This window comes from Nematolebias whitei, chromosome 18 (assembly GCF_014905685.2).
Source record: "Nematolebias whitei isolate Nwh7 chromosome 18, NemWhi1, whole genome shotgun sequence".
In the NCBI taxonomy this organism is placed as follows: Eukaryota; Metazoa; Chordata; class Actinopteri; order Cyprinodontiformes; family Rivulidae; genus Nematolebias; species Nematolebias whitei.
In genome coordinates, this window is record NC_056515.1 from 18,518,719 (window position 1) to 18,535,064 (window position 16,346).

Sequence of the window (16,346 nt, forward strand, 5' to 3'; positions counted from 1 at the left end):
AGCTGTTCTATGAATTAGATCCCATAATAGCTGTTCTATGAATTAGAAATGTCTGGTTTTTGTGCCACATCTCAAAAAAGAAGGGAAACATGTGTAGTTAAAGGAATTTCACAAGAGTTACTTTGGCCTTTCACCACTTTGCAGTGCTTTGGACTATTTTCTGTCAGGCACAACATAACAACAGTTGTGCTGCAATTAGCTGTAAGTTTTTACCATGGGTGGAGTCTGAACCCACAAAGACACCTGTCCATTAGACGTGAAGTCCAGCACCTTAGCCACTCAGCCATTTTGGTTATGCCCTTGGTGTAAGACAACCATTAAAGTAGAAATATGTACTGTGACACAGATTGTAGCAAGGCTTCATGAAAAATGTCTCTCAAGTGCAGCTAATCAAATGTTTCTGTGAAGAACCCCCAACCCCAACAACATGCACACGCACATGCAGCCACCTCCCTTCATAAAAGAGTTTGAGACAGACGCACCACAAACTCAGGAATGTGAAGTTTACATGGGCAGCTTTATTTGGCCTGACGAAAATGTTCCCTCTTGGAGTTCAGAAAGCCACATCCTTCTCTTTCTTTCACTCACACACACACACACACGCACACACACACACACACGCACACACACACACATGCACACACGCGCGCACGCTGTAGTTGCACAAACAGCCACGCGTAAAGTAAATGTCCAAAATCAGGCTCCATCTGTTAATAACATTTAATCGTTCAAGTTTTGTCTGTGGAAGTTCAGAGCAGAACACAACGTTTCTGTGAGAAAGATTATCCAGAGCTAACAATTTAGTTTCTGGAAAGGATGGAAAATGACAGGAGAGATTCCAAAGACACAACACAGCCCTAAAAACAACTCCAAAGAGACAAAATCGACCAGAAAATTATTCAGTGAGACTTAAGAACACAAAAGTTGCCAAATTTCCACAAGAAATAGATTGAAAGAGACATAAGTGAGAACTAAAAAGCAAACATCAAAAATATAGAAAAAGGCAAGATGATCAAGAAGATTTAAAACACACACAAAACAATAAAAAAAAAGACTTGATTTGTGAAATTAAAGCACGAACGGTTCCAAAACGTTAAAAACAAGACTATGACTCAAAGAACAAACAAATCAACTAATCAATTAGTTACAAAACAATTGAGTAAACTGAGAAAACATTGATAACACATTAAAGAAAATCTTCAAAATTATAAACAGCAAGGGTTACAATGGAGCAAATGACAACAGAAACTCTGCAAATGTGCTCATGAAGAAAGAAATTTAAAAAAGATGATGGTCGCAAACAAATATAGTGTGAAGTATTTATGCATAAAAATAGCAAATGATGACAAATATGTTTCCAAAAGACACAAAGGAGTACACATAACTGTAAAATCATGATACGACTGCTGAAACCTGTGTAAAAAGTCAAAGTCATCACAAAAAAATACACAAAAGAAATCACAACTACAGAGACAAAGCAGTGAGAAGCAGATAATAAGAAACACCTACAAACACACATACAGTATCAAAGACAACACTGTAAAGAGGTGCTCCATTATTACCATTAAAAACCATTAAAACCACCGGCTGTCACTGTGTTGAAACCAAGCAGATGATTTGCCATGACAGAGATATTTTGTTCCACTGATATGATGGTGACTCACCTTTTTACGTGATCCCATATTTGAGAGAGCAGCACTGAGGTTAATGTGTGAAGGGATCAGAGTCAGTTTCACAAATTTACTAATTCAACATGTAGCCTGAGAGCATGTTGAGGACAAACTAAAGAACAAAACTGAATATGACATCGCTGTAGTAAACATTGTCCAACAGTCTCAGCTGTGCATCAAAACACACGACTATAAATAACCACACAATAGGCTAACTCATCCCTAGGCCTGTCACAACAACAAATTTTGCTGGACGATTAATTGTCTCAGAAATTATTGAGATAAATTATAATATTGTTTGAACTTTGACAATAATTAGTAATTGACAAATTTAAGAAGAAATGTTGGTTAATTTTTGTGTGTAGTGCCTTTTTTGACCACTGGATGGCAGTATAAGATTATTTGAGCCGAAGGATGGATAGTGAGGGAGCGAGAAGCGTGTCTCTTTAAGAAAAATGGAAGGGAGGCCCCTTGACGCGACATGAGCTGTTTCTCTGTCCTGTTTTTTGGTTCTCAAAATGACGGACACTCGGTGTGGTTTAAACTCTTTAGCATAGCATTTGCCACACAAAGCTTTTAATAAAAAAAATCAGTAAACAAGTTCTCAGCTTCTTTTTGCAAAGAAAAAAACAACTTTTTAGATGAAGGCACGGGTTTCAACAGTGAATTTTGGAGCTTCGACAAGATGAAGGAATTTTTTCCCCGAGGTCGGCCTGTTAGCTTAGCTCGTAGTCACGAGGGCTTCTAGGGCTTCTCAGTTTAGCTGCTTTTAACGATCCAAAAATGCAATTTTGGACGTTTAAAATGGATTTTAAAGAAAAGAGAAAGGGAGGGGGTCAGTGAAGAGCACGGAGTTGAGCTTTTTGTCATCCAGTGTCTTCAGAAGAAAAAGAGAGACACGACAAAACGATAATGCCGATAAATGAAGACGAGATCGATAATTTTCATTTATCATGCGATTAATTGCTTTATTGTTTATTGCGACCGGCCTACTCATCCCACCTACTGTAAACCTTCAACCTGAAAAGTTTGATGGAAATAAACTTTAAAAAAAATTGTTTTTGGACTGCATCCTACATGGTTTGATGTCAAAACCTGTAAGGTGAAAGGAAGTGCAGGACCAAAACGCATGCACAGTTAAACGGGAAATAAAACACAAGACATTGTGAAATTAAAGGTCCAGTTTTCCTCGAAGGAATGCATGCCACGCTAGAGTTTTAAACTAATATTTATTAATGACGAAGAGGGCAGAGTTATGACTGTTTAAGCAAATGTTCTACATGAAATGTAAAATTTGATGCTGCATTTTAAAATCCTGTAAGAACCATTAGCACTCGGAGTGTTGTACATATTAATAACTCTCAGCTACTATAACACACGTCGGTCCAATATGAGTAAAATTAACGAACACATAGACATTTTTTCTGTGTGCTAAGTTTAATTAGCTGTGGTGGCCATCTTAAATCAGTTGTAGATGTACAACAAAGGATTACTTTCTGGGGTTTCATTAAAACCAAGTCATCCATGAAATATTTCACAAACAGATGGAGCTGATTCCAATACTTAAAAGCTAAAAACAAATATCGTTACTGCTCAGAGTATAATTAGGGCATGAGTCTCAGCCACCACCATGTCAATCTGTAGCTCGATGGATGCTAAATCGACTGTGGTAGTCATTTTATGTTTGCTAATGTCTCAGCTGGGGAGGACATCTTGAATAGGGTTGATTCCAAAGATTGCTGTCTTGTAGATGTGCATAATGATTCCATTAAATCTTATTAGTGCTTCATGAAATATTTTACTTACACAACAGATAAACTCAGACACATCGAGACTCAAGCACAAAACTTTATCACCCTTTTGCATTGGGAGGCGGGGGATAAACATGTGTCTTATAGTTATTTCTTAGATGCAGACAGGAAACAGTCTGCAGGTCTCGATAATCTGTAGTGTGTGCTATGGAGCTACAAGGGACCTGTTGATTTCTCAGACCCGGGTTCTGGGTTTTCCAGGCCCAGAAGAGTTCAGTTTAAACAGAGGGATCTTTCACCGTGCAGTACAAACAAACCCACACATGCACACTCAGCTCCAGCATGTGCACAAACCAACCATTTCAACATAAACACGTCCATACGCCAAATATACAGTGAAACATACAGGCTCAGTTTCTGTGGAACGTTTTCGTCCCTCTTTGAAAATCCACCCACCAGTTTCCTTTAGCGTTCAACCAGCACAGCATGTTCTCTGGGTTTGGCAACCGGGACATGACTCAGCTGACACTGAGTGGTTTCCAACTGCAAAGCATGACATTAGTCAGCATCTTTATTTTAGTTATATTTGAATTTTAATGTTTAATTTCATTACATTTATTTACGCAGATAAAAACCCATTGAGATCAAGATCTTTTTTTATAAGGGTGACCTGGCCAAGAGGTCAGCAGCAGACATTATTAAAAAAATTAATAAAAGTAAATAAATTGTTTTTCAAGTTAAAATACAAGAGCAATAGCGATTTTATTAATGACTTGAAACAAAGCCTTGTTCTTCTTTTTCTTTCAGCTTTCCCCTCTTCAGGAGTCACCACAGCGAGTCATCCTCCTCCATGTCACTCTGTCCTCTGCATCCTCTGTCCTCACTCCAACTACCTCCATGTCCTCTGCATCCATATATCTCCTCTTTGAGGCAATAGTTAAAAACACGCACATCATTCAAAGATCTCCGTCTTTCAGGACTGAACAAAAAGCTCCAAAAGAAATGAGGTCCACCAGTTTCAGATCAGCCTTTTCCCCACTTTAGTTCTGACATACACAGACATCATTGTTAGAACTTAAGGTGTAAAACACCTTTCTCATCTTAATCATTTACTCAAGTAAAAAAGGTTGAAAACCAATATTTCAAAATTTTGATTAAAAAATGTGACTTTATAACAAAAAATATTTAGATTTTCAAGAGAAAATCTCTTTGCAGATGATGTGGTCCTGTTGGCGTCATCGTGCCGTGATCTTCAGCTCTCACTGGAGCGGTTCGCAGCCGAGTGTGAAGCGGCTGGGATGAGAATCAGCACCTCCAAATCTGAGGCCATGGTCCTCAGTCAGAAAAGGGTGGATCTGCCCTCTTCAGGTCGAGGGTGAGGTTCTGGCTCAAGTGGAGGAGTTCTGGGTTTTGTTCACGAGTAAGGTAAGAATGGAGCGTGACATTGACAGACGGATTGGTGCAGCGTCTGCAGTATTGCAGACTCTGTACTGGTCCGTTGTGGTGAAGAGGGAGCTGAGCTATAAGGCAAAGCTCTCTGGTTACCGGTTGGTCTACGTTCCTACACTCAACTATGGTCACAAGCTCTGGGTAGTGACCAAAAGATTGAGATCACGGATACAGGCGGTTGAAATGAGTTTCCTCCGCAGGGTAGCTGGACTCTCCCTTAGAGAGAGGGTGAGAAGTTCAGTTATCCAGGAGAGACTTGGAGTAGAACCGCTGCTCCTCAGCATTGAGAGGGATTAGTTGAGATGGTTCGGGCATCTGGTAAGGATGCTTCCTGGACCCCTCCCTAAGGAGGTGCTTCGGGCATGTCCGACTGGGAGGAGACCCCAGGGAAGACCCAGGACATGCTGGAGAGACTGTGTCTCAGTTGGCCTGGGAACATCTTGGAATCGTCCCAGAAGAGCTGGAAGAGGTGGCTGTGGAGAGAGATGTCTGGACCTTCCTGCTCAAGCTGCTGCCCCCAAGACCTAACTTCAGAACAAGCAGAAGATGATGGATGGATGGATGGATGGATGGATGGATGGATGGATGGATGGATGGATGGATGGATGGATGGATGGAAGAGACCGTTCTGAGATTTAAAATGTGACATTTGAACTCTGTAATGTGTCAAACTCTGAAACAGATTTGCTGGTCCACAACAGAGTACAGGGTTAGAGGCATGTTGTTGTTACATGGATGGAAATTGTTCAATAATAGAGAAATATTACAACCAGTATTTAAGCTAAAAAGCGTTTTTATGCAACTTTTATTTAATTTTGTCTGATCCCATTGACTAAATTGATAAAATAACAGAACGTGTTTTCAAACTCATGAAGGTTCAACTGAGGACCAGTAGCATCTGCCCTGTGTGACATGTTGTGGTGGGTTATTATTTTTCAATGATTTATTTATTTACTTTTGTATTTGTAATTTTTTGCATTTTTCAGGTAGCAGTGGAAAGATGAGGTGAACAATGCCCCAGTCCTAAGGTAGATATTCAGCCTCAAACTCCTGTGCAAAACATTTTGGTCACACATGAGTAAAAACAAAGATGTCAAATACATATGTAGTGAGTCACGTGAGGTACGTGTCACTTGTTGTATGACAAATATATGGATATATATTTATGCATACTTTTCACGAGTTCTTCATTTTTCTGACTGTAAATGCCGTGCATTGAATTTAACACAAAATGTAACGAGAGACGTTATTTATCTTTGACCCATCAAATGAATGGAATCATTTATTTTCAAAATCAAAGTTTAACATCAAACATTTACATTAATTTGGCAAAATATGAAAATAATAACAGACAGTTTCACAGAAAATGAACTTCAAATCACTCGGCGGTGATTTGAGGACTCTGCTTCAGACATTTCTAAAAATATCTGTACTGATTTATGAGAGAGAAGAGTTTAAGATTAAATTGAGATTTATCTTACAGAGGAAATATGTGAGGGAATTTAATCTGTTTGACCAGAAGTTGCACGCTCCGTCCGATCTCAGCTTCTCACGGTACACTTGGTCAAAATAGAACCATCTACCTGTTGATGATGAATCAGCCTTGGAGTAGTTCCTTTCTGACTCGTTTCAGCGTCTCCGTCGAGAGCTACCAAACCTTCAGAGAGTCGTGCGTGGTTAGCTCAAAACAGAATTATAATCCCCAAAAAACCTCTGGATTCTTCATTGCTCTGAAGCCTTCAGAACCGACTGCACTCTCAATCTTGGAACTCTCACGTTCTCCAGAACTCTCAATCTCGCATGAACTGGGGAGTTGCCACATTTTATTTGGGTCGACTTCCTGTTCAATTTAGAGCTTTCTGATTCGTGGAAGGACCAGAAAGAGGAGTGGTTTTGACGTAAGGTGTTTATCAACAGTCGAGGTCAGAGAATGAAACTTGTTTAACATACAGAAAAGATTATTGCAGCAACAGCAGACTTCGTGGAGTCAACTCTTGGTAATCTTCTGAAAAAGTTTAAACATGACATTTTTCTCGGTAAACATTTTAGTTGACCGAAAACCAACCTTTCACACACTTACGACAGCTTGCTCATTTCAGACAGAAAATCAAGGAATGCTTATTCAGGTGATTTCTTCTTGGAATGAGGAATAAAAATCATTACTTACTGTTTATGTAAAATAAAAATGAGTAGTTCTTTTCAACCTGTAAGAATTGAGTGAAACTAACACAATTGATTATTAAAACATTTGTAAGACAGTAATGATTATAAAGAATTGTCTTTCCTGCTTGATTAATTCAAGAAAGAAAGTCATCAGATGGTTCAGACTTATTCAGATCAGTGAAAATAACAGTCTCTGTCCATCTGGTAGATTTGAGGTCATCTGGTTCACTACACATATAAGGGTTAGAGTTTGAAAAATAGGCAGCATTTTGAAATGTTTAAGCAGCTTAAACAATAATATACATGACATCCTCATTTAAATTGTAATTGTGAAAAAACATTAAAGATATCAAAATGTCCACTCTTTTCATAACCTGCAGAAACTTTGAAAGATGAATCATTACATAATTTGCAAGGATTTTATTTATTTATTTATTGTTGGCAAAATATCTCATAAACCACTTGACTAATTTTAATTAGATTTTCATAAAGTAACCAGTGAATGTACATTTTAATGGAATAACTTTTAAGAGTCCTTCTAATCCAACATGGCAGCCACAGCCACCTGTCCATAGATAATCCCAAAATGGATATAACTCAGCCAGTTTTACAGACGTTGAACTAAAATTTGATGTGGTTCTATAGCTCAGTTTTTCACAACATATTATACATCAAGTGCTACATTGCACAAAATATTTTCTTAAAACTTTGGCAAAAACCTTCAGTCATCTGTCAGCAAAATGTTTCATCAACCACTAGACAAATTCTATTGAAACCTTCAGAAACTGATCAATGTTTTTACACCAATAACTGATTATATTTAGGATTCAATCCTATTTAAGGTGACCATCACAACAAACTGACCTTAGCCAACACAAAAAATGGTTATAACACAATCAGTGTTACTGATATTACGCAAACTATTGCCTATAATGTTGTTACAAAGTTGCCAAAATGTTTGTCACTCCATTAAATCTCAACATAATATATTTGTTTAAAACTGGCATGAATGGGTGATTTGCATTTAGAAAGCAGATGACCAATGGCTAATACATAAAAGAAAATTTGATTTAGATTTTGTTTGCATTGAATAAAATGAAACACTAACAGCTTGCTTCCTGTCACTCACACCATTTTCTAGCTTTGAGTGTGCCCTGCACACATGCTCGGACCCTCGGGTGTTGCCTCTCCACCACAAACCACCAATCAAGCCCCTCCACCTACAGCCTCATTTCCCCGGATAAACACAGAGCCGCAACATGCCGTAGTGGTTTGTTAAGAGGCAACAGATACAACACAACCCGGGAATCACGGCTCCATTGTGTTCCTGTGATGGCGTGTTTAGACTGACTGCTGAGTCCCAGTTCTGTTTATGGAGGGGGCAACCTGTTTATGAGTTCCTGAGTTTACACTCAAGTAATGAGCATGAACGCACCACAGACGGAAACGGCAACTGCCGCCAAACTACCTCTTGCAAAAAGCAGAAAGAAAAAGGTATCGAAATCTGCAGTGCCGAGACCCAGATCTGGAGATGTGTTCTGTTTCATCACCGTATTTATAAATGACTCTCGGAGGAAGAGCCAACAATTAATGGTTTTGTTTTATGTTACCATTCTTCCAAACAAAAGCACTAAACATAATATCAAATTTAATGTTAATGAATACCTCCTGTAAAACGGCTTAATTTGATGTACGGATAAAGACTTTTAAATCAAAATGTATTCATTAGGCCTATTTCATATTGAAAACTCAACTCACCTCAATCCACAGCAGGACCACCAAAGCAACAACGAACTGTCGGAAACAAAAGCTATATATACTGAGAGGGGTGATGAGTGATAGAAAACAGATGGGGCCGATTGAAAATGACAGACAGGTGGTGAAAGAAGAGCTAGAAACAGGGACAAATGAGCACTTCTGCAGGCTACGCCAATACAAAAAAATATAAGTAAACCAGATCAAAGCTACCAGATCACACAATAAAACACGAGAACCAAACTATGTACTTCAAAACATTAACAAAAGCATCAAGAACAAACCCAAATCATGACAGAAAGCTTGCACACATAAAAAACGGCCAATGTCCAGTGAAACGCTGCAATAAGATGAGCTTTTGAAAATACCCTCTGGTTCCTTAATTTAGTTTAATGAGAGCTGATGTTTAACGTCTGGTTGTAAAGGACACAATGTGGTACCAGTTCGTGTTGCTAGGTTCAAAAGTTTTGGTGTCTTCTAGTGAGAAGTTTAAATTTCCATGTTCAAAGTTGGGAGGATCAACGGGGAACGCCTATTGAAGTTTGAATCCCGACTAACACCAGATGTCTCAGACCCTGACATCAAAATCCAGTAAGTGGCAAACACATTGATAAATAAACTGGGCGGGCTGATGAGTGATAGAAAACATGCTCTGTGCATGAACAGCTGAGGTAGCTGCAGAAATAAACGTCAGTTTCACTTAAGCAGAATTTACATCAGTTGCACACAGAGTGTAGTTATATATGATGTCATCAGCTTGAATTGCTAATAAAAGTTAGCTTGACTACTGAGCACAAACACGGGCTATCTGTCTTCTAAGTGGATCAGTTATGATCTGCATCAGTTATATGTATTATAAGAAATATATCAGAATATCAAAATATCAGAAATGTTAAAAGCTACCCAAACAGAAAACCTTGGCTGAATGCAGAGGTGCGTACCCTGCTGGAAGCCAGGAACACTGCCTTCAGGTCTGGAAACTCAGAGGAGCTGAGTAGGACAAGAAAAGAGCTGGTTGCTGGTATTAAGAGGGCCAAGGCCACATATGCAAAGAGGATCGAGGGTCAATTCATCTCACAAGACCCTCGGAGCATGTGGAGGGGCATTAAGTGCATAACAGATTATAAAGGAAGGAGTGAACAATGTCCCAAAGACCCATCTCTGCCTGATGCCCTCAACAAGTTCTATGCACGCTTTGAAGACCCGAACAGACCACCCAGCACCAGACTCACCTCACCACCCGATGAAGAGCATCTCAGCGTGACCTCAGCAGAAGTAAGGAGTACCTTCAGGAGGATTAATCCGCACAAAGCAACTGGCCCAGACAACATCCCCGGAAAAGTGTTGAAGGAATGTGCTGATCAGCTCTGTGAGGTGCTGGCAGACATCTTTAACACCTCACTTACCCTGGAGACGGTTCCCACCTGCCTGAAGACTGCCACCATCATCCCAGTCCCAAAAAGCTCTACAGTGACTGGTCTGAATGACTATCGGCCAGTGGCCCTCACCCCGATAGTCGCTAAATGCTTCGAAAAACTGGTCATGACTCACATCAAAACAACCATCAACATCAACGAGGACCCTCATCAGTACGCATACCGTGAGAACCGATCAACAGAGGATGCAATCTCCTCTGTGGTCCACACTGCACTCAACCACCTGGAGCAGAAAAACTCTTACGTCCGTATGCTCTTTGTGGACTTCACATCCGCCTTCAACACCATGATCCCCCAAACCCTGATGGACAAACTATTCACACTAGGACTAAGCCCCTCCATCTGCAACTGGGTACTAGACTTTTTAACAAACAGACCACAGTTAGTGAGGATCCACAACCTCTCCTCCTCCACCATAACCCTCAGCACTGGCTCTCCTCAGGGATGTGTGTTGAGCCCCCTCCTGTTTACTCTGCTCACATATGATTGTGCAGCTACCCATCCAGGCTGTCACATTGTAAAGTTTGCAGATGATACAGCGGTGGTGGGATGCATCACAAACAATGATGAGTCCAGCTACAGGCAAGAGGTGGAACACCTGGAGAGCTGGTGCAGAGAGAATAACCTTCACATCAATGTGAAGAAGACAAAGGAGATGATTGTGGACTTCAGAAGGAACAAAAACACCTACACCCCCCTGAACATAAGAGGATCTGCGGTGGAAGTGGTCTCCAGCTACAAGTACTTGGGTGTACACATGAATGACAACCTCAGCTGGAGCAACAACACCACCAGCCTGATCAAGAAAGCTCATCAGAGACTCTACTTCCTCAGACGGCTGAGGCGAGCTGGTCTGGGAAGCTCAGTCCTCACCTCCTTCTACAGGTGTGCAGTGGAGAGCATCCTGTGCTCGAGCATCAATGTGTGGCATGGAGGCTGCACAGCTGCAGAAAGAAAAGCTTTGCAGAGAGTGGTGAAGGCTGCACAGAAATCTGTTGGAATCAGTCTCCCCACCATCACAGACATCTACACCTCCAGATGCAGGAAGAGGGCCACCTGCATCATGAAGGACCCCACTCACCCAGCACACACACTTTTTGCCCCACTCCCCTCAGGAAGGAGGTTAAGGAGCATTAAGTGTAGAACCACTAGACTGAGGAACAGCTTCTACCCTGAGGCTGTTAGACTCATGAATCTCTAACTAGAATAATCACTGTGTAAAACCATATCATGTTGCTGCTGATCTGTTTCACGTTGCTGCTGATCTGTTTCAATGTTGATGTGTTCATGCGTGCACATCTGCTCACAGACTCATGTTCATGTTTGTGCTGATGTTCAATGTTTTATGTTATGAGTGCTTAGTGTATATTTAGTTGATGTTTTTCTTAGTTCATATCTTAGATGTTATTACTGTTTTTCTTATACATTTTATTGTTGGATGTAACTGGGACCCTGTGTACATAATTTCGCTCCACCACATGTACCACATGAGGTGCGAATGACAATAAAGAAACTCTGACTCTGACTCTGACTCTGATAACTAGACAGGACTGGGAGCTGGAAGTTGAATCCACAAAGGATGATTTTCCTCTAGTGGCTGTGTGAAGTAGAACTTTGAAGTCTCGTTTCTCCTTGTGACAAATAAGATGTTTTCCTTACTAAAAATAAAACTACAACTCAGATCATTTAGTTTCAGATGTTGATTTTTGAGTGAAGTAGCTTTTGTTGTATGTTTCATCATTTTAAACATGTTTAGCTATTTAAAGCTAAAAAGAAAAGTGCTGTGCTCTTGACAATGGGACAGCAGGTAAATAAGAAGACAAAGATATTTCTTCTATCGTAAATGTTTTCAAAGTTCATGCTCAATCATCCAGGTACAAAATCCAATAATGGTCAATCAGGTCATCTGGACAGTTTCTTTGTTGTGGAAATATTTTGTACCTGGATGACTGAGCATGAGCTTTGATGTCTTGAGCCACTTTGGCTGTGGCTGCCTGCCTGAGAGGATTTGATGGGGACAGGACAGCCCCAGAAAGGATCTTTGTGTGAAACAACAGCTCTGAGAAGATTGTTTTGACTACTCTAGGGAACATTATGACTCCCCTCTGAAGCAAACCGCTCCAGCTCAAAGAGCTTTTAGAACAGGTGTCTCTGAAGGAACAATCACTTTCTGAAAAATAGAAGAAAGAAATATGTTACATTATATTATTTCACATTATTTCATCATAATGATTGAAAACAACAATCAAAACATTCATGTTTACACCTGTTATTCAAATAAAACAAACTTCATTAATGCTTTGTTTTTCCTTCTTAAAAGCATAAAAAATACGGTAAACATTAGTCAGGCTTTAGCTGACTCTGTGTCCAAGAACAAGTGAATGTGTAAAACATCAGACATTATTGAAGTCAAAAGTAACTTTTAAAGAAAACAGTTCATGGTGAGTCTGGAAGATGAATAAGGGTCAGGGGTCATAGTTAGAGCAGTGCAGCTTCATGCTACATATTCCCCCACTAGGGACTCTATGCCAGTCCAGATGGCCATTGAGGCACTACACACCAAATGCATGAGCCATTAGAAGAAACTTTGATGGGGTCAGCCTTGACACCATGGTAATCATTGTGGACTAAGTCTTGAAGAACAGTGAAGAGATGTCCTAGGTCAATGAAGAAAAGAAAAATTATATTCAAAAGAGAACGCTTAGTCTTGGAGACGTTCCATCCAGTCAAGTTCATGTGCCATCCTTAGTAGCACTGAGGGAAAAACAACAATCCAGAGCAATAGATCCAAAGTGGAAGCACTCGAGCCAAAGTGAAACCAAACAAAAGTCCTGTCAGCAAAGCAAACAGGTAGCTGACATCTTAGTGATCCAAGCAGGTATCAGAATGAAGGTATCCAGTGGTAGGTGCCCCCAGTTGGCACTGTGGAATGAAGATGGTGGAGTATTCCCAGCGAATACTCATATCTCGAGGAGGAACCAGGATGAAGGAAGTCCTGACGTCATCAGAAAGGATACCAAGGACTGGATCAGTAGGAGGCATGATCCACCCAGATGACAGTGCAACCTTAGACTGGTTACTACTGATGTATCTCATTTTTTTTATTTTTATTGTAAAGTAGGAAAATGAAGAGGACAGGGCCTAGATTAAAATTATTAAAATGATTCTTAAACATTTACTTCATTTAACAAAACTTGCATAAAATGTACTTAATCAAAAATGTAAACTCAACAATTTTACGTTTGACTACTGATTGTGATAAGCAATAAGATTCAAAAATACTTGAGATCAAAGGTTTTGGAATGCTATAATAAGGCGTGATTTTCCATTGATGAACTAGCTGTTATCTTGACACGCTTTTTTGGTCAGAATTTATAAGAGAAGTCATTTCTCTGGTAAATTTTCTGAAGTAGGACTCATAAAAGGTGTAGTTAGAAATAGTGTTTGAACATCCCTTTCAAAATGTGGCTTCAGAACTAAACTTAGCAACCAGTTAACCAACAACAATCAAAGTAGATCCTAAAACAACTTGGATTCAGTCTAGCTCAACAATCACTTCAGGAATTGGAGCGCAACAAGGTTAGGGATCATGCAGATTGCTGATTGTAATGTTAGCATTGTTAATTCAATTCACCCCCGTTAGTAACTGTGGGGTTCAATGTCTCACCCCCACTAGAAACTAGTGGTTTTATTAGTTTACTTCTGTTAGTTGTCTCAGTTTTGTTTTCATGCTTTCATACTGGATTTGCTCAACCGTGTTTGAGTCTGGTTCGAAGTAGTGTGTGTGTTGAACAACATAGGATTTTCAATGTTGCAATGATACTGTCCTGCATCTAGATGACAGCGTATCACATCATTGATGTGGACCATGCTTCTAGGGATTTTCTCTAATTAAGAATTTTAGTTCATCTTGCTTTGGATGTAGTTGTTTTTGACTTTCAAGGAATTCTCGTTGTAGTTCCCCCACACGACATTTGAGATTGACAGCATTCCGAAAATGCCTTGATGTAGTCACTGACATCTTTATGCATTCCAGGCCAGAAGACCTCTTTTAGAGCATTGAGTATTACTTTGACACCTTTGTGTCTAGAAGAGAGAAGGGTTTTATCCATCTTTACCTGCTTGTATTTGCGTGAAACCAGGAACACAAGTGAAGTGGTTGCATCACAAACATACATAAGGATGCCCTTGACCAATGTAAGTGAGGAACAAACTTTGTAGAGATCATGTAACTCTGGAATGTTGTCGAAGTCTGATGCAGTCAGTCCATTTTTGACTGGGTCAGAAAGATAAATGGTTTTGTTGATTGCAGGATCAAGTGATTGAAGGTTGGTAAGATCTACCTGCCAGCTGTGCTCGAGTGCCTGACCACTGAGATCCTGGAACTAGCAGGAAACACGGCACATGACAGCAGAAGGACAGGATCGTCTTTTGGTACCTACAGTTGGATGTCCGCAGAGATGAGGAGCTCAGCAGACTGCTGGGAGGAGTGGCCATCGCTCTGAGAGGAGTTCTGCCCAGCATTTGGGTGGTCCTACTGCCCGAGGGGAACCGAGAGGCCAGCCGAGTCTGGGTGGATGGATCGGACGGCATCTGCAGCCAGTTTCTTAGGATCCACTGTGGGATAGACCTTTACAAGAGATCCTTCCTGCCTACAGCCATCAGTATCTATAACATCTCTTAATGAAATGAGGATAACGAGTTACAACAACAAATAATTTCCCTCTGGGATTAATAAAGTATTTTTGAATTGAATTTGAATTGAATCTTCATCAGATAATGCAGGGTCAGTGGACACAACACTGTTTTGGATCTGCCTGAGCAGATGTTTTGTTCATGGTGTTGGAACCGTTTTGTGCTTTCATCTGAGCTTTTTTATTGGACCTATGATGTTGGGGTCAAAGGTCATGTTTGAAAAAAGTGTAATGGACTCAGCAACTGATGGTGGGTCCAGAGGACAAAGAATGTTCCTTTCAGGTAGAAACTGTTCCAACGGTTGTTTTGGCTGGGTGTTTATTACCACAGTCTCAGAGGGAGCATAGTCTGGTTCGAGTGGTGTGTGTTGAACAACGTAGGATTTTCAATGTTGCAATGATACTGTCCTGTATGTAGATAACAGAGTATCACATCATTGATGTGTACCCTGCTATACCATGCAGTGCAGCTTCATGCTACATTTGAGAGTTTGCTCCTGGTTTGAAACAGAAACATGGTTTTATCATGACTGCCTCCTTGTGGCTGAGCTCGCCTCACAGACATTATTCATAATTCTCTTCAGTGACAAAATAAGCTTGATTAAAATTGGGCTTTACATTAAATTGAGATTAAAATATTGATGTTACATGCATTTCAAGCCTATTTATTATTTCAAGCCTAACCAGTGCAGACATATTCTTGTTTTTAGTTTTCTACACCGCCTTACAATCTAGCTGTTTTTTTTTTTTGTTACATTTTCTTTTAAATACCATTTTATTTTCACTTGTTAAAAAAAAATCTCAATTTGTACGTATCCTTTATGATTGTCTACTGTTGTCTTTGTTGTTGCACTGTAGTCTTAAAATCAGGTCTCTCGTAAATGAGTACCCAAGGCTCATCGGGATTAACCTGTATAAATAAAGGTTGAATAAATGAAGGCATTTCAAGCCTAAACTCAGGTTTATTTACAGAATAAAACACAAATAAAAATAAATTCAGTTGCCAATTTGGAACACTCATTAACATGATGGATGTCACACTGAGATACAAAGGGTGTAGGGTATAAAAAACAATTCGGCTAGCTCCTTTAAGCATTTTCAGCCCAGATTCAGCTCCCTCAGCAATTGTTCTGTGGAAAAATACACTTTTCTTGTTTGAAATTTGTTTATTGCATAATAAAAATTCAAACAACTAAAAAAAGTCCTGAATTACTGCCTTTGGAGCTGTAACATGAACAAATCTTTTCAGTAAAAATCATAAAATGTTAGGGACAAACAAACTATAGTGAAGATTTGCAATTATTTAAAAAATGGGAACGAGTGTCATGTAATTTTATTGTGAAACATTATTTTAAAAAAAATAATTTAGTCAACATGAAATTATATATATATATATATATATATATATATATATATATATATATATAT